Source organism: Mustela erminea, chromosome 1 (assembly GCF_009829155.1).
Source record: "Mustela erminea isolate mMusErm1 chromosome 1, mMusErm1.Pri, whole genome shotgun sequence".
In the NCBI taxonomy this organism is placed as follows: Eukaryota; Metazoa; Chordata; class Mammalia; order Carnivora; family Mustelidae; genus Mustela; species Mustela erminea.
Window position 1 is genome coordinate 65,812,818 of NC_045614.1, and position 19,050 is coordinate 65,831,867.

The following is a 19,050-nucleotide window of genomic DNA, read 5'->3' on the forward strand; positions in this document are numbered from 1 at the left end:
ATCCTGGGAGAGTATTTCAAAATGCTTTCTAATAGTGAAACTTCATCATCCCTTTCCTCATACACATTTCTTTTCCTCTCTAACATTAGTCAATGTTTTGTTACACATTTTGGTATATGTAATTTAAAAAATTATCTGTGTCCTCCTATTGGATTATAAATTATTTGATGGTGGTGACTGCCTTACACACTAATACACTGTCATGCCAGTAAGAGTGTCTGGTGTGGCTGAATATTCACATGTATTTTTAATATAAGAGGAACTTAAACATGCTTACATATGAAATCCCTGATGAAAAGGGATACCAGACAGAGAAAGGCTGAATCAAAATTCATAAATAAGAATGAGATCATTGGAAAGATATGAGGTTTTAAGCTCAATAACACAAAGCTATTAGTTTAAGACATAAAAATGTAATTCTTCTATGATAAAAGTATAAAAAGAAAATAGATGTAGAACATAGCAAGAATGCTAATCTGATTATTCATCATTGTCCTATCTTAAATTCTTGTCAAAATTTGCTTATCAAAATCACCAAATCACCTGGATGCAATCCAGCCAAAGGTGCAAAGCTGAATTCATACAGAATTAGAATTTTTCCAGGTCATTATTATAGAAAGGCAGTGGAACAAAAATGTACAGAAATTGGGGGAAAAATAGAGAAGTGATGAACCAATCACTGCATAATTGTTAATGAAAGGTGTGGGAATGTTATGGGCTGATTCCTCCCTCAATCAAATCCATACACTGAAAGCTTAACCCCTAGTACCTCAGAATGTAACTGTATGTAGATACATGGTTAAATTAGGTTAAAATGATGTCATTGGTGTTAGCCCTGATCCAATATGACTGGTATCCTTATGAGAAGAGGAAATTTGGACAAGACACATGCAGAGGAAAAAAACCATGTGAAGACACAGGAAGATGGTCATCTATAGCACTCAGAAAAAAATCAACTATGCTGATACCTTGATCTCAGAATTCTAGTCTCCAGAACTATGAGAAAATAGATTTATGTTGCTTAAACTACTTTGTTATAAAAGCCCTAGCAAACTAATACAGGTGGGCTCAAAGAACAAAGCAAAAACAAAAAGGCCAATATCCATAGATCCCTACATACTGGAGATCCATCTTCTATAGGGAAGTGCTGAGGAAATGAAATTCAGAGGTTGTGAAAAGGAAGCTTTTATCAGGTAACTGAAAGAAATCACCTTATAAGTAAGAATAGGGTAAACATATATTTATTGGCTTTGATTTGCATTTGTATTTCCCTGATGATTAATGATGCTCAGCGTCTTTCAGTGTGTCTATTGGCCATCTGTATGTCTTCTTTGGTAAATTATCTGTTCATACCTTCTGCCTACTTTAATTGGCTTATTTGTATCTTTCTCTCTCTCTCTCTCTCTCTCTCTTTAATGTTGAGTTGTATAGGTTCTTTATGTATTTTGATTATCAACCCTTTATCAGATGTCATTTGCAAATACATTCTCCCTTTAGATGAGTTGACTTTGATTTGTTGATGGTTTCCTTTTTTGTGTAAAAGGTTTTTATTTTGGTGTAGCCACACAGGTTATTTTTGTTTTTGTTTCCCTTGGCAAAGGAGACATATCCAGAAAAATCTTCCTATGGCTGATATCAAAGAGATTACTGCCTATGTTTTCTTCTGGGAATTTCATGGTTATATCTCAAATTTATGTCTTTAATCCATTCTGAGTTTATTTTTGTGTATGGTATAAGATAGTGTTCCAGTTTCTTTCTTTCTTTCTTTCTTTCTTTCTTTCTTTCTTTCTTTCTTTCTATTTTTTTTTTTTTTTTGCATGTAGCTGTCCAGTTTTGCCAACACCATTTTTTGAGGATACTGTCTTTTTCCAATTGCATATTTTTGCTTCTTTGTGGTAGATTAATTGACCATATAGTAATGGGCTTATTTGTGAGATTTCTATTCTGTTCTATTGATCTATATGCCTATTTTTTGTGTCAGTACCATAAAATTTTGATTACCACAGCTTTGTGGTATAACTTGAAGTCTGAAATTGTGATTCCTCTAGGTTTTTTTTTGTTTGTTTTTCTTTTTTTCTTTTTTTTTTTTTGAAGGATGCTTTGGTTATTCAGGATCTTTTGTGATTCCATTTTAATTTTAGATATAAATTTTAGGATTATTTGTTCTAGTTTTGTGAAAAATACTACTGGTATTTTGAATAAGAATGCATTAAATCTGGAGATTGCTCTGGATAGTATGGACATTAAAACAATATTTGTTCTCCCAGCCCATGAGCAAGGGTTATCTTTCTGTTGCTTTGTATCATCCTTAATTTCTTTCATCAATATTTTACAATTTTGAAATACAAGTCTTTCACTTCCTTGGATAAATGTATTCCTAGCTATTTTATTGGTATTGGTGCAATTATAAAAAGAATTATTTTCTTTTTTTTTTAAATTTTTTATTTTTATAAAGACATATTTTTATCCCCAGGGGTACAGGTCTGCGAATCGCCAGGTTTACACACTTCACAGCACTCACCAAAGCACATACCATCCCCAATGTCCATAACCCCACCCTCCTTCCCCTAAACCCCCTCCCCCCAGCAACCCTCAGTTTGTTTTGTGAGATTAAGAGTCACTTATGGTTTGTCTCCATCCCAATCCCATCTTGTTTCATTTCTTCTTCTCCTACCCACTTAAGCCCCATGTGGCATCACCACTTCCTCATATCACGGAGATCATATGATAGTTGTTTTTCTCTGCTGGACTTATTTCGCTAAGCATGATACGCTCTAGTTCCATCCACCTTGTCACAAACGGCAAGATTTCATTTCTTTTGATGGCTGCATAGTATTCCATTGTGTATATATACCACCTCTTCTTGATCCATTCATCTGTTGATGGACATCTAGGTTCTTTCCATAGTTTGGCTATTGTTGACATTGCTGCTATAAACATTCGGGTGCACGTGCCCTGTCGGATCACTACGTTTGAATCCTTAGGGTAAATACCCAATAGTGCAATTGCTGGGTCATAGGGTAGTCCTATTTTCAACATTTTGAGGAACCTCCATGCTGTTTTCCAGAGTGGTTGCACCAGCTTGCATTCTTACCAACAGTGTAGGAGGGTTCCACTTTCTCTGCATGCTCGCCAGCATCTGTCATTTCCTGACTTGTTGATTTTAGCCATTCTGACTGGTGTGAGGTGATATCTCATTGTGGTTTTGATTTGTATTTCCCTGATGCCGAGTGATATGGAGCACTTTTTCATGTGTCTGTTGGCCATCTGGATGTCTTCTTTGCAGAAATGTCTGTTCATGTCCTCTGCCCATTTCTTGATTGGATTATTTGTTCTTTGGGTGTTGAGTTTACTAAGTTCTTTATAGATTTTGGACACTAGTCCTTTATCTGATATGTCATTTGCAAATATTTTCTCCCATTCTGTCAGTTCTCTTTTGATTTTGTTAACTGTTTCCTTTGCTATGCAAAAGCTTTTGATCTTGATGAAATCCCAATAGTTCATTTTTGCCCTTGCTTCCCTTGCCTTTGGCGATGTTCCTAGGAAGATGTTGCTGTGGCTGAGGTCGAAGAGGTTGCTGCCTGTGTTCTCCTCAAGTATTTTGATGGATTCCTTTCGCACATTGAGGTCCTTAATCCATTTTGAGTCTATTTTCGTGTGTGGTGTAAGGAAATGGTCCAATTTCATTTTTCTGCATGTGGCTGTCCAATTTTCCCAACACCATTTATTGAAGAGGCTGTCTTTTTTCCATTGGACATTCTTTCCTGCTTTGTCAAAGATTAGTTGACCATAGAGTTGAGGGTCTATTTCTGGGCTCTCTCTTCTGTTCCATTGATCTATGTGTCTGTTTTTGTGCCATACCATGCTACCTTGATGATGACAGCTTTGTAATAGAACTTGAAGTCCGGAATTGTGATGCCACCAACTTTGGCTTTCTTTTTCAATATCCCTTTGGCTATTCGAGGTCTTTTCTGGTTCCATATAAATTTTAGAATTATTTGTGCCATTTCTTTGAAAAAGATGGATGGTACTTTGATAGGAATTGCATTAAATATGTAGATTGCTTTAGGTAGCATAGACATTTTCACAAAATTTATTCTTCCAATCCAGGAGCATGGAACATTTTTCTATTTCTTGTGTCCTCCTCAATTTCTTTCATGAGCACTTTATAGTTTTCTGAGTATGGATTCTTTGCCTTTTTGGTTAGGCTTATTCCTAGGTATCTTATGGTTTGGGGTGCAATTGTAAATGGGATGGGCTCCTTAATTTCTCTTTCTTCTGTCTTGTTGTTGGTGTAGAGAAATGCAACTGATTTCTGTGCATTGATTTTATATCCTGACACTATACTGAATCCTGTACAAGTTCTAGCAGTTTTGGAGAGGAGTCTTTTGGGTTTTCCACATATAGTATCATATCATCTGCGAAGAGTGATAATTTGACTTCTGTGCCGATTTGGATGCCTTTAATTTCTTCTTGTTGTCTGATTGCTGAGGCTAGGACTTCTAGTACTATGTTGAATAGCAGTGGTGATAATGGACATCCCTGCCGTGTTCCTGACCTTAGCGGAAAAACTTTCAGGTTTTCTCCATTGAGAATGATATTTGTGGTGGGTTTTTCATAGATGGCTTTGATGATATTGAGGTATGTGCCTTCTATCCCTACACTTTGAAGAGTTTTGATCAGAAAGGGATGTGTACTTTGTCAAATGCTTTTTCAGCATCTATTGAGAGTATCATATGGTTCTTGTTGTTTCTTTTATTGATGTGTTGTATCACATTGACTGATTTTGGATGTTGAACCAACCTTGCAGCCCTGCAAGAAATGCCACTTGGTCGTGGTGAATAATCCATTTAATATACTGTTGAATCCTATTGGCTAGTATTTTGGTGAGAATTTTCACATCTGTGTTCATCAAGGATATTGGTCTATAGCTCTCTTTTTTGATGGGATCTTTGTCTGGTTTTGAGATCAAGGTGATGCTGGCCTCATAAAATGAGTTTGGAAGTTTTCTTTCCATTTCTATTTTTTGGAACACTTTCAGGAGAATAGGAATTAGTTCTTTAAATGTTTGGTAGAATTCCCCCGGGAAGCCATCTGGCCCTGGGCTTTTGTATGTTTGGAGATTTTTAATGATTTTTTCAATCTCCTTACTGGTTATGGGTCTGTTCACGCTTTTTACTTCTTCCTGGTTCACTTGTGGTAGTTTATATGTTTCTAGGATTGCATCCAGTTCTTCCAGATTGTCAATTTGTTGGCGTAGAGTTGCTCATAGTATGTTCTTATAATAGTTTGTATTTCTTTGGTGTTAGTTGTGATCTCTCCTCTTTCATTCATGATTTTATTTATTTGGGTCCTTTCTCTTTTCTTTTTGATAAGTCTGGCCAGGGGTTTATCAATTTTATTAATTCTTTCAATGAACCGGTTCCTAGTTTCATTGATTTGTTCTATTGATTTTTGGTTTCTATTTCATTGATTTCTGCTCTGATTTAGATTTCTCTTCTCCTGCTGGGCTTAGGGTTTCTCTCTTGTTCTTTCTCCAGCTCCTTAAGGTATAGGGTTAGGTTGTGTACCTGAGACCTTTCTTGTTTCTTGAGAAAGGCTTGTACCGCTATATATTTTCCTCTCAGGACTGCCTTTGTTGTGTCCCACAGATTTTGAACCGTTGTATTTTCATTATCATTTGTTTCCATGATTTATTTCAATTCTTCTTTAATTTCCCGGTTGACCCATTCATTCTTTAGAATGATGCTGTTTAGTCTCCATGTATTTGGGTTCTTTCCAAACTTCCTCTTGTGGTTGAGTTCTAGCTTCAGAGCATTGTGGTCTGAAAATATGCCGGGAATGATCCCAATCTTTTGATACCGGTTGAGTCCTGATTTAGGACCGAGGATGTAATCTATTCTGGAGAATGTTCCCTGTGCACTAGAGAAGAATGTGTATTCTGTTGCTTTGGGATGAAATGTTCTGAATATATCTGTGATGTCCATCTGGTCCAGTGTGTGTTGAAGGCCTTTATTTCCTTGCTGATCTTTTGCTTGGATGATCTGTCCATTTCAGTCAGGGGAGTGTTAAAGTCCCCTACTATTATTGTATTATTGTTGATGTGTTTCTTTGATTTCGTTATTAATTGGTTTATATAGTTGGCTGCTCCCACATTGGGGGCATAGATATTTAAAATTGTTAGAACTTCTTGTTGGACAGACCCTTTGAGTATGATATAGTGTCCTTCCTCATCTCTTATTATAGTCTTTGGCTTAAAATCTAATTGATCTGATATAAGGATTGCCACTCCTGCCCTCTTCTGATGTCCATTAGCATGGTAAATTCTTTTCCACCCCCTCACTTTAAATCTGGAGGTGCCTTCGGGCTTAAGATGTGTTTCTTGTAGGCAACATATAGATGGGTTTTGTTTTTTTTACCCATTCTGATACCCTGTGTCTTTTGATTGGGGCATTTAGCCCATTAACATTCAGGGTAACTACTGAGAGATATGAATTCAGTGCCTTTGTATTGCTTGTAAGGTGACTGTTACTGTATATTGTCTCTGTTTCTTTCTGATCTACCACTTGTAGGCTCTCTCTTTGCTTAGAGGACCCCTTTCAATATTTCCTGTAGAGCTGGTTTGGTGTTTGCAAATTCTTTCAGTTTTTGTTTGTCCTGGAAGCTTTTAATCTCTCCTTCTATTTTCAATGATAGCCTAGCTGGATATAGTATTCCTGGCTGCATGTTTTTCTCGCTTAGTGCTCTGAAAATATCATGCCAGTTCTTTCTGGCCTGCCAGGTCTCTGTGGATAAGTCTGCTGCCAGTCTAATATTTTTACCATTGTATGTTACAGACTTCTTTTCCCGGGCTGCTTTCAGGATTTTCTCTTTGTCACTGAGACTTGTAAATTTTACTATTAGGTGACAGGATGTGGGCCTATTCTTATTGATTTTGAGGGGCGTTCTCTGAACCTCCTGAATTTTGATGCTCGTTCCCTTTGCCATATTGGGGAAATTCTCCCCAATAATTCTCTCCAGTATACCTTCTGCTCCCCTCTCTCTTTCTTCTTCTTCTGGAATCCCAATTATTCTAATGTTGTTTCATCTTATGGTGTCACTTATCTCTCGAATTCTCCCTTCGTGGTCCAGTAGCTGTTTGTCCCTCTTTTGCTCAGCTTCTTTATTCTCTGTCATTTGGTCTTCTATAGTGCTAATTCTTTCTTTTGCCTCTTTTATCCTAGCAGTGAGAGTCTCCATTTTTGATTGCACCTCATTAATAGCTTTTTTGATTTCAACTTGGTTAGATTTTAGTTCTTTTATTTCTCCAGAAAGGGCTTTTATATCTCCTGAGAGGGTTTCTCTAATATCTTCCATGCCTTTTTCGAGCCCGGCTAGAACCTTGAGAATTGTCATTCTGAACTTTAGATCTGACATGCTATCAATGTCTGTATTGATTAGGTCCCTAGCCTTCGGTACTCCTCTTGTTCTTTTTTTTTTTTTTTGTGGTGAATTTTTCCACCTTGTCATTTTGTCCAGATAAGAGTATATGAAGGAGCAAATAAAATACTAAATGGGTGGCAACAACCCCAGGAAAATATGCCTTAACCAAATCAGAAGAGATCCCAAATCGTGAGGGGGGAGAAGGGGATAAAAAGAGTTTCAGAAAGAAAGAAAGAAAAAGAAAAAAAAAAGAAAAGACTTAAAAAAATAAAACGAATATAGAAAAGTATAAAAAAGAAAATATATATATATATTAGATAAACTAGTTAAAAAACGTTAAAATAGAAAAGGGTAAAAGTTAAAAAAAATTTTAGCAGAAGAAGAGAAAAAAAACGAAACAGAAAAAAATTAAATTAACTGCAAAAAATCACAGGGAGAAAGCCATGAGTTCCGTGCTTTGCGGTCTCCTCCTCTGGAATTCTGCTGCTCTCCTTGGTATTGAAACCGTACTCCTTGGTAGGTGAACTTGGTCTTGTCTGGATTTTTTGTTGATCTTATGGGGGAGGGGCCTGTTGTAGCGATTCTCAAGTGTCTTTGCCCCAGGCCAATTGCACTACCCTTACCAGGGGCTGGGCTGAGTAATCCGCTCAGGTTTGCTCTCAGGAGCTTTTGTTCCCTGGGTGCTTTCCGTAGAGTTCTGGAGGACGGGAATACAAATGGCTGCCTCCTGGTCTCTGGCCCGGAGGAGCCGAGAGCCCGGGGTCCCACTCCTCAGTGCACCCTCAGAGAACAGCGCCCAGTAACTCCCATCTGCCTGACCTCCGTCCGTGCTCTGAGCTCACCGAGACTGAGACCGGTTCAAGGTAACACCGAGCTGGGAGCTTACTGTCAGCTCTGTCTCTGTGGCCGGCTTTCCCGTTCCAATACCCACAAGCTCTGCGACACTCAGACACCTCCGATCCTTCTGTGAGCCTGCGGGACCTGAGGCCATGCTGACCCTGCGTGGGCTTCGCCCCGGTTTAGCCTCTGTCTCTCAGCGGAACAGACTTTTAAAAGTCCTGATTTTGTGCTCCATTGCTCCGCCGCTTGCCGGGAGCCGGCCCCTTCCCCCAGGGTCTATCTTCCTGTCGCTTGGATTCACTTCTCCGCCAGTCCTACCTTTCAGAAAGTGGTTGTTTTTCTGTTTCTAGAATTGCTGTTATTCTTCTCTTCGATATGCTGATGGATTTGCAGGTGTTTGCAATCTTAGATAAGCTATCTAACTGATCTCCTGTTAGCTAAAGTAGTCTCAGCCTGCTACTTCTCTGCCATCTTGACTCCTCCAAGCACAATTATTTTCTTAATGTCTCTTTTTGCTACTTTATTATTTTGCTAGAAATGAAATGTATTTCTGTATACTGAGTAATGTACAGAATTGTTAAATCACTATATTGTACACCTCAAAGTAATATAGCACTATATTTAGTTTTATTGGACTTAAGAAATAAATACATTTATTGAGATGGCTACAGATAATAATACAAGGAATTGTCCACATGAACACTGATAACACACAAGGATGATGATGTACTTGGGAGAGAGAAAATCAGAGCTACCTGTTAAATTCTTCACTAACAATTTCCTAACAAGCTATTAAAAGTGATGACATTAAGCAATGTATTGGTAAACAAGACTCTATAATGTTTAAAAGTGTTGAGTATTCATAAACAACCTAAATAAATTCAAGTGGACAAATAAAACCCAGGTAAATAGTACAATAAAAAACAAACAGTATCTGAATAATGTAAAAAAGCTCTTGTAATTTTAGAAGTAAAAAATAAAGACAAGGAAATGAAAAATACTGTTCTAAAAAAATTGAAACTCAATTACATGCCAATAATCATAGAGAAGTTCAAAATCATGAGTAAAAATTAAAATAATAAGTTAAATTTATTAAATTCTTATTAAAGTATCTTTTTTTCTATTCTTTATTATTTTTTTATTTTTAATTCCCAGTGTTTGGAGGAATAGGTACTTCATTTGACCTTTACTACCTCTGATTTGTTTTCCTCAAAGAAGTCTGCTTTCTTACATAGAAATTGAATTAATCAAATTATGACAAATGTATTTTAAAACCATATTGAGTTGGAAAAAATTTTCTCACTTATTTTTAATTTATAAGTCATCTAATAATATTTACTGGACTCAACTTTCTTTTGAATATATCACTATAGTGGTTGGTTCTAAATTACTTGTACACTTATTCCTTGAGAACATATTAAAATGCATAGAGCCAAACCCCTCTCTTCCTGATTCTATGGTTTTTAGATGGAACATTTTAACAAGGACCACAATTTGAGTACAAAGAGGTAGAGGAAATGACAGAAGTTATAGAACATACTAAGAAAGAAAGGGCTACATACAAAGTTAGATGCTAGACTGATCATGACCTTTGTTTGGTAAAGATGACATTCAGGAAAGGAGACTTAATCTGAAGTCCTGGTGTTCCCTGGAGAAAAGGCTGAGAAACAGGTCATGGAGGCCCAAGGTGTTAGTGTAACCTACTTCAGACCCTCATCAGTGAAAAATCTTCAGGGGAACATCATAAATCAATTAGAAGAGTATCTAGAAGATGGGTTGACAGAAGGAGACAGTGACCAGAATCTCCATGACAAATATGTTATAAATTGAAATTCTGTGTGAGAACAATTGAAGTTAGAGCTTAAGTACCAATTTTAAATTCAAGAGTATCTAAATCTTGTGCAAATTAATCTTCTGCTTGTATTTAGGGAAATATACTTATTAGTTTCCAGGGGCAAGGGAGTAGAGAAAATAAGAATATATATATACAAAAAATGTATCCTTCACTGAACACTACTTACTGGAAAGCAGACCAGGATGAGAATTTAGTGCCTGTTTCAAATTCAAAATTAGCTTTTCAAAATTAAGTACAGGTCAACCAACATTCTCTATGATGTTGGATTTCCACAGAGTGCTTGCCTTTGTCTGCTGCTTCCCTTCCACACAGAAACTCACAACTACAAAAACCCAAGGGAAAGAAATCTAACCCTTTTAAGGTAATATGCAAAAGCCAGAGTAGATGTGTCTTCATGAGCAAAGGGGAGGATGGCACAAACGTATTCAAACATGTAGAGCTTTGCAAATCATGGTTAAAAGTAAGATTTTATTTAGTCCAAGTGAGGAAAGAAAGCTTGAGCCATTTTAAGTAGAGGGTTGATTTGATATGATTTCCACAATTAAAAATTTATTCTGGATGTTCTAAAAGAATGGGTGGGAAGGAAGACAGGCATGAAAGCAGGGGAACAGGGAGGTGTCATTGCAGCCAGAGACAGAAACAATGGCAGCTACAACAAGGCATTGCAGTGTTGGTGTGAGAAGGAGCGGTGTTTCAACTCTATGTTGGGAGTGAAATTCAGAGGACTCTCTGATGAGATGTAGAGTGTAAGGAACAGAGTGAAATAAGTCAGGGTCCCAGGTTTTTGCCAAGCATTTGACTGAGTGATGCTAGTATTTCTCTATATCACAGACCAGATGCCCCTGTCTTTTCAATCCTATTAAATGCTTTTAAGAGACAGCAGACCTGGAATTTATTAGCTTTGTGACCTTGAGAAAGTTACATGATCTTTATGAGTTTCAGTTTTTTTTTTTTTTAATTTCAAATATCAAAATATTGTTCACAGAGTTTTTGCAACTTAAAGGTGAATGTGTGTGTGTGGTGCATCATATGAAAAAAATCTATTCCTTTACCTAACAAAGTGAAAGTGTTCAATACATGATAGCTATAATTGTAGTTGATGTTGTTTTTATTTAGTTAATTGTTGCTGTTACATTTTGATTTACTCTGGTGGAGTTTTGTTTTCTATTAACCAGTGATTGTTAGCCTTTGTTCTCTTATTTCTGATAAAAAAACACAAAGGTGTCCCTTTGCTCTGGAGTATCTTCCTGAATCCCAGCAGAATTCAAAGGGATTCTGCTAGGTTTGCAAATACTTTCCAATGCCACATGCCTTAGAATGTTTTCTGTGCAAAATTGGAAAACAGCAGCTCCCTCAGCAGGGGCAAGAAGCATCAGTTGATACAGTTCAATTCCAGGTAAAGGTCGATAAACCTATGCAGGATGGTTAGAGTGAAACAAAACAAGACAAAACAAAGCAAAAACAGTCTGTTGAGACCATTGGGTAATTAGGAAAATATTTCAGTAAGGGAAGAGAAAAAGAAGATAAAAATATAGTCACCTCAAATGATCCAAATCTGCAAATGGATAAACAATTTTTTTTAAGTTAAGCCTGTATAAAATGTTCAGCCAATACAGATGAGTAGAAATAAAAAATTCTCTATCCTTAGCCCACCTTCAGAGGTAATTAATTTTTAGAATTTCTGTTTTCATTCTTCTGGCATTTGCTAATATGCTGATTCACTCCATTTCTTAATGTTCTCACATTTAAACCTTCTTGTTTGCTCCCTGCTATAAGATGAGGAATTGGGATCACTTCCCCTGTTTTGTTTTATCCCCCAACCACCCCACAGGTTTCATTATAATTTTCCTTTCATACATCTATTAGTCACATTTATTTTTAAGTCTATTAACCTTTTAGACAGTGTAATCGATATCCTATTTACAAAAAATAAGTAATGGAGAATCACTACACTCATTCATTTCTCTTCCTCCTTCTAATGCCTAAACTGTTTGAGCTACACCATTACGTCTACAACTTCACAGTTTACAGTATTTATTTTCCACACTATAATTCTACTTTAACTTTCAGTGTTTGCCTCTATGTCAACCTTAAAAGTTGAAAATCAGTAAGTGGTCTTTATGTTGTTAGATGCATGAATATCATTCACAGCAATCTGCTAGGCTCATAGGAAACCCATGATCCTTTCATGGCAACACTGTGCTCTAGGAAAATTTTTTCGTGTTAAGGTCACATGTCTGCTTTCTCTGTCACTTGCTCAAAATTATGCCACTTTTTAGTTTTCTCCATATTTGAGCCATTGCTTTCCTGTATAGCATTTTTACATAGAGTATCTAATTGCATTTGTTCTTGTTTAGAGATAAATTATAGGTATACTTCACTGAGACCATCACATTCTGTCAACTGTATTATTTGCTGAGGGAAAAATAAGCACAGAACCTGAGATTGATTTTTACTGTTCTCATCATCTGGAGTCCACTGTTTCTGGGATCTAATATCCTCCTACTCTCCCCTTTCCAATTGTGTGTGAGTGTGTATGTGTGTGTGTTTAATAATTATTTATTTATTTTGGGGAGAGAGAGAGTGAGCACATGCAGAAGGGGAGAGGGAGAGAGAATCTCAAGCAGACTCCCCGTTGAATGTGGAGCCCAATGTGGGCTCCTGAGATCATGACCTGAGCAAAATTCAAGAATCAGATGCTCAGGGGGAGGAGTCAAGATGGCAAAGTAGCAGGCTGAGACTACTTCAGCTAGAAGGAGATCAGCTAGATAGCTTAACTAAAGATTGTAAATACCTGCAAATCCATCGGCAGATCTAAGAGAAGAAGAACAGCAATTCTGGAAACAGAAAAACAACCACTTTCTGAAAGGTAGGACTGGCGGAGAAGTGAATCCAAAGCGACAGGAAGATAGACCCCGGGGGGGAGGGGCCAGCTCCCGGCAAAAGGCAGAGCAACGGAGCACAAAATCAGGACTTTTAAAATTCTGTTCCGCTGAGGGACATCGCTCCAGAGGCTAAACCGGGGCGAAGCCCACGTGGGGTCAGCGTGGCCTCAGGTCCCGCAAGATCACAGAAGGATCGGGGGTGTCTGAGTGTCGCAGAGCTTGTGGGTATTGGAATGGGAAAGCCGGCTACAGAGACAGAGCCAACAGTGAGCTCGGTACCTTGAACCGGTCGCAGGCTAGGTGAGCTCGGAGCGCGGCCGGAGGTCAGGCAGACGGGATTTACTGGGTGCTGTTCTCTGAGGGTGCATTGAGGAGTGGGACCCCGGGCTCTTGGCTCCTCCGGGCTGGAGACCAGGAGGCCGCCATTTGTATTCCCATCCTCCAGAACTCTACGGAAAGCGCTCAGGGAACAAAAGCTCCTGAAAGGAAAGCCGAGCAGATTACTCAGCCTGGCCCCTGGTAAGGGCGGTGCAATTGGCCTGGGGCAAAGATACTTGAGAATCACTACAACAGGCCCCTCCCCCAAAAGATCAACAAGAAATCCAGCCAAGACCAAGTTCACCAACCAAGGAGTGCAGTTTCAAAAGCAAGGCATGGAACTCAAAGCTTTCTCCCTGTGATTTTTTAGACTTGCAGTTAATTTAATTTCCTTTCTTTTTCATTTTTTTTCTCTTCTTCTGCTAAAATTTTTTTTAATTTTACCCTTTTCTATTTTAACGTTTTTTAACTAGTTTATCTAATATAAATATTTTTTCTTTCTTAAACTTTTCTTTATTCATTTCCTTTTTTTAATTCTTTTTTTTTCTTTTTCTTTTTTCTTTTTTTTTTCTTTTTCTTTCTTTCTTTCTGAACCTCTTTTAATCCCCTACTTACCCCCATCACGATTTGGGATCTCTTCTGATTTTGTTAAAGAATATTTTCCTGGGGTTGTTGCCACCCATTTAGTATTTTATTTGCTCCTTCATATACTCTTATCTGGACAAAATGACAAGGTGGAAAAATTCACCACAAAAAAAAAAAAAAAAGAACAAGAGGAGTACCGAAGGCTAGGGACCTAATCAATACAGACATTGGTAGCATATCAGATCTAAAGTTCAGAATGACAATTCTCAAGGTTCTAGCCGGGCTCGGAAAAGGCATGGAAGATATTAGAGAAACCCTCTCAGGAGATATAAAAGCCCTTTCTGGAGAAATAAAAGAACTAAAATCTAACCAAGTTGAAATCAAAAAAGCTATTAATGAAGTGCAATCAAAAATGGAGGCTCTCACTGCTAGGATAAAAGAGGCAAAAGAAAGAATTAGCACTATAGAAGACCAAATGACAGAGAATAAAGAAGCTGAGCAAAAGAGGGACAAACAGCTACTGGACCACGAAGGGAGAATTCGAGAGATAAGTGACACCATAAGACGAAACAACATTAGAATAATTGGGATTCCAGAAGAAGAAGAAAGAGAAAGGGGAGCAGAAGGTATACTGGAGAGAATTATTGGGGAGAATTTCCCCAATATGGCAAAGGGAACGAGCATCAAAATTCAGGAGGTTCAGAGAACGCCCCTCAAAATCAATAAGAATAGGCCCACATCCTGTCACCTAATAGTAAAATTTACAAGTCTCAGTGACAAAGAGAAAATCCTGAAAGCAGCCCGGGAAAAGAAGTCTGTAACATACAATGGTAAAAATATTAGACTGGCAGCAGACTTATCCACAGAGACCTGGCAGGCCAGAAAGAACTGGCATGATATTTTCAGAGCACTAAGCGAGAAAAACATGCAGCCAGGAATACTATATCCAGCTAGGCTATCATTGAAAATAGAAGGAGAGATTAAAAGCTTCCAGGACAAACAAAAACTGAAAGAATTTGCAAACACCAAACCAGCTCTACAGGAAATATTGAAAGGGGTCCTCTAAGCAAAGAGAGAGCCTACAAGTGGTAGATCAGAAAGAAACAGAGACAATATACAGTAACAGTCACCTTACAAGCAATACAAAGGCACTGAATTCATATCTCTCAGTAGTTACCCTGAATGTTAATGGGCTAAATGCCCCAATCAAAAGACACAGGGTATCAGAATGGATAAAAAAACAAAACCCATCTATATGTTGCCTACAAGAAACACATCTTAAGCCCGAAGGCACCTCCAGATTTAAAGTGAGGGGGTGGAAAAGAATTTACCATGCTAATGGACATCAGAAGAGGGCAGGAGTGGCAATCCTTATATCAGATCAATTAGATTTTAAGCCAAAGACTATAATAAGAGATGAGGAAGGACACTATATCATACTCAAAGGGTCTGTCCAACAAGAAGTTCTAACAATTTTAAATATCTATGCCCCCAATGTGGGAGCAGCCAACTATATAAACCAATTAATAACAAAATCAAAGAAACACATCAACAATAATACAATAATAGTAGGGGACTTTAACACTCCCCTGACTGAAATGGACAGATCATCCAAGCAAAAGATCAGCAAGGAAATAAAGGCCTTCAACACACACTGGACCAGATGGACATCACAGATATATTCAGAACATTTCATCCCAAAGCAACGGAATACATATTCTTCTTTAGTGCACAGGGAACATTCTCCAGAATAGATTACATCCTCGGTCCTAAATCAGGACTCAACCGGTATCAAAAGATTGGGATCATTCCCGGCATATTTTCAGACCACAATGCTCTGAAGCTAGAACTCAACCACAAGAGGAAGTTTGGAAAGAACCCAAATACATGGAGACTAAACAGCATCATTCTAAAGAATGAATGGGTCAACCGGGAAATTAAAGAAGAATTGAAAAAAAATCATGGAAACAAATGATAATGAAAATACAACGGTTCAAAATCTGTGGGACACAACAAAGGCAGTCCTGAGAGGAAAATATATAGCGGTACAAGCCTTTCTCAAGAAACAAGAAAGGTCTCAGGTACACAACCTAACCCTATACCTTAAGGAGCTGGAGAAAGTACAAGAGAGAAACCCTAAGCCCAGCAGGAGAAGAGAAATCATAAAGATCAGAGCAGAAATCAATGAAATAGAAACCAAAAAAACAATAGAACAAATCAATGAAACTAGGAGCTGGTTCTTTGAAAGAATTAATAAAATTGATAAACCCCTGGCCAGACTTATCAAAAAGAAAAGAGAAAGGACCCAAATAAATAAAACCATGAATGAAAGAGGAGAGATCACAACTAACACCAAAGAAATACAAAGTATTATAAGAACATACTATGAGCAACTCTACGCCAATAAATTTGACAATCTGGAAGAAATGGATACATTCCTAGAAACATATAAACTACCACAACTGAACCAGGAAGAAATAGAAAGCCTGAACAGACCCATAACCAGTAAGGAGATTGAAACAGTCATTAAAAATCTCCAAACAAACTAAACACCCAAAGACAAATAATCCAATCAAGAAATGGGCAGAGGACATGAACAGACATTTCTGCAAAGAAGACATCCACATGGCCAACAGACACATGAAAAAGTACTCCATATCACCCGGCATCAGGGAAATTAAAATCAAAACCACAATGAGATATCACCTCACACCAGTCAGAATGGCTAAAATCAACAAGTCAGGAAATGACAGATGCTGGCGAGGATGCGGAAAAAGGGGAACCCTCCTACATTGTTCGTGGGAATGCAGGCTGGTGCAACCACTCTGGAAAACAGCATGGAGGTTCCTCAAAATGTTGAAAATAGAACTGCCCTATGACCCAGCAATTGAACTACTGCGTATTTACCCTAAAGATACAAATGTAGTGATCCGAAGGGGCACGTGCACCCGAATGTTTATAGCAGCAATGTCAACAATAGCCAAGCTATGGAAAGAACCTAGATGTCCATCAACAGATGAATGGATCAAGAAGATGTGGTATATATACACAATGTAATACTATGCAGCCGTCAAAAGAAATGAAATCTTGCCATTTGCGACAACATGGATGGAATTAGAACGTATCATGCTTAGCGAAATAAGTCAAGCAGAGAAAAACAACTATCATATGATCTCCCTGATATGAGGAAATGGTGATGCAACATTGGGGCTTAAGTGGGTAGGAGAAGAAGAAATGAAACAAGATGGGATTGGGAGGGAGACAAACCATAAGTGACTCTAAATCTCACAAAACAAACTGAGGGTTGCTGGGGGGAGGGGGTTTGGGGGAAGGGGGTGGGGTTATGGATATTGGGGAGGGTATGTGCTTTGGTGAGTGCTATGAAATGTGTTAACCTGGTGATTCACACACCTGTACCCCTGGGGATAAAAATATATATTTATAAAAAATTAAAAATTAAAAATATAATAATAAAAAAATAAAATAAAAGTAAAAATAAAGAATCAGATGCTCATTCAACTGAGACAGCAAGGCACACTCTCCTTCTCCTTCTCCTCCTCCTTCTTCTTCTTCTCCTTCTTCTTCTCCTTTCTTGTTCTTGTTTTTCTCCACTTCCTCTTCCTCCTCCTCCTCTTCTTCTTCTTCTTCTTTTTCTTCTTCTCCTCCTTTCTTGTTCTTCTTGTTTTTCTCCTATTCCTCCTCCTCCTCCTCCTCCTCCTTCTTCTTCTTCACATTTGTACACAGCCAAAGATCTATTTCTCCACTCAATATGGTCGAGCACTAGGATTCATCTCCTAGGACAGTAGTTGCTATTATGTATTGAAATGCTGCCATGCAGAAGATGAAATAACATACTCATAGATATTTGGTTCTGTAGTACTCTCAGTCCCATTCTAGCTCCCATGGAGTGTTCGCTGGCATATATCTTCAATGTGGTCACTAGCAATATCTTCATCTTATATCTGCATCTAGTTAAATGTGGTTAGTACAGAACATGAACTTTGAATCTTCTCCTCCTTTAGTTACTAGAGTTTCAGATCCAATCACCCTTCTGTAGAAGTGCAATTATAATAGAACTCAGTTTTGTATTAATTGCACATGATATAGACAAGACAAAATATGTCTTAATGTCTTTCCTTCTAACCTTAGCAAATCTTATATAAGGCCCAACCAGGACTTCAACCTAACATCTGAATCTGTATTTGCTATACCTTCTACCTTACCATTGGCTCTTTACTTGGTAATGTGCTTTAGAAATTGAAGGTATGGGAGGAAAGCATACATTTCAGTAATGTCCCTGGAAATGGGTGGGTTGTCAAGTAAATGGTGAAAATAAATAACAAAGCAATTTTTTAATGTGAGAATTTGGGAGAAGCTGTTATATACAAAGTGATGCCAGGGTCTATGCTGTGGGCCAAGGTTTCAGATGACGTTTGTATACTCCTGATTGTGACATTTTTATTTATTTAATTTTTTGAAGATTTACCTTCTTATTTTAGAAGGAGAGAGAGAGTGAGAGCACACAGGTGCAAGCAGAAGAAGGTGGGGGAGCAGAAGAGAGAAATAACCCCAAGCAGACTCCATGCTGACAGGCACAGAGCCTGATGTGGGGCTCAATCTCATGACTCATGAGATCATGACTTGAGCCAAAAACCAAGAGTTGGAGGCTCAAGTAACTGAGCTACCATGTAACTGGTGCTCAAGTAACTGGTGCTCCATGATTGAGATTTTTAACATAACCTTCTCAAAGTGGTGTTTTAGAGAATATTTCTTCCTTAAGATATAGAACTATAATACTCCAAATAGGATCTGTGATTGAATGAATTTAGGGAACATGAAGTAAATAAGTTAAATAGGTTTTTTACTACCAAACCTCTTAAAGTCACAAATATATCTTAATATGTGTTAAGAATTTTCAAGTGTGGGTCTGTATGTGTGTGTGTGAGGATATAAAAAGAATAAAGGTCTTCCTAAATTATGTCACTATAAGACACTTCTTCCTTAAAGCAGCATGCTAGGCTAGTGTGGAACCCAATTTGCCATACATTGAATCATAGCCCACACCAAAATAAGATGACCTCTTAATGCACGGATAAAATGTCTCATGAGATATTCAAGATTATAAAACAGAACATTCTCTATTCT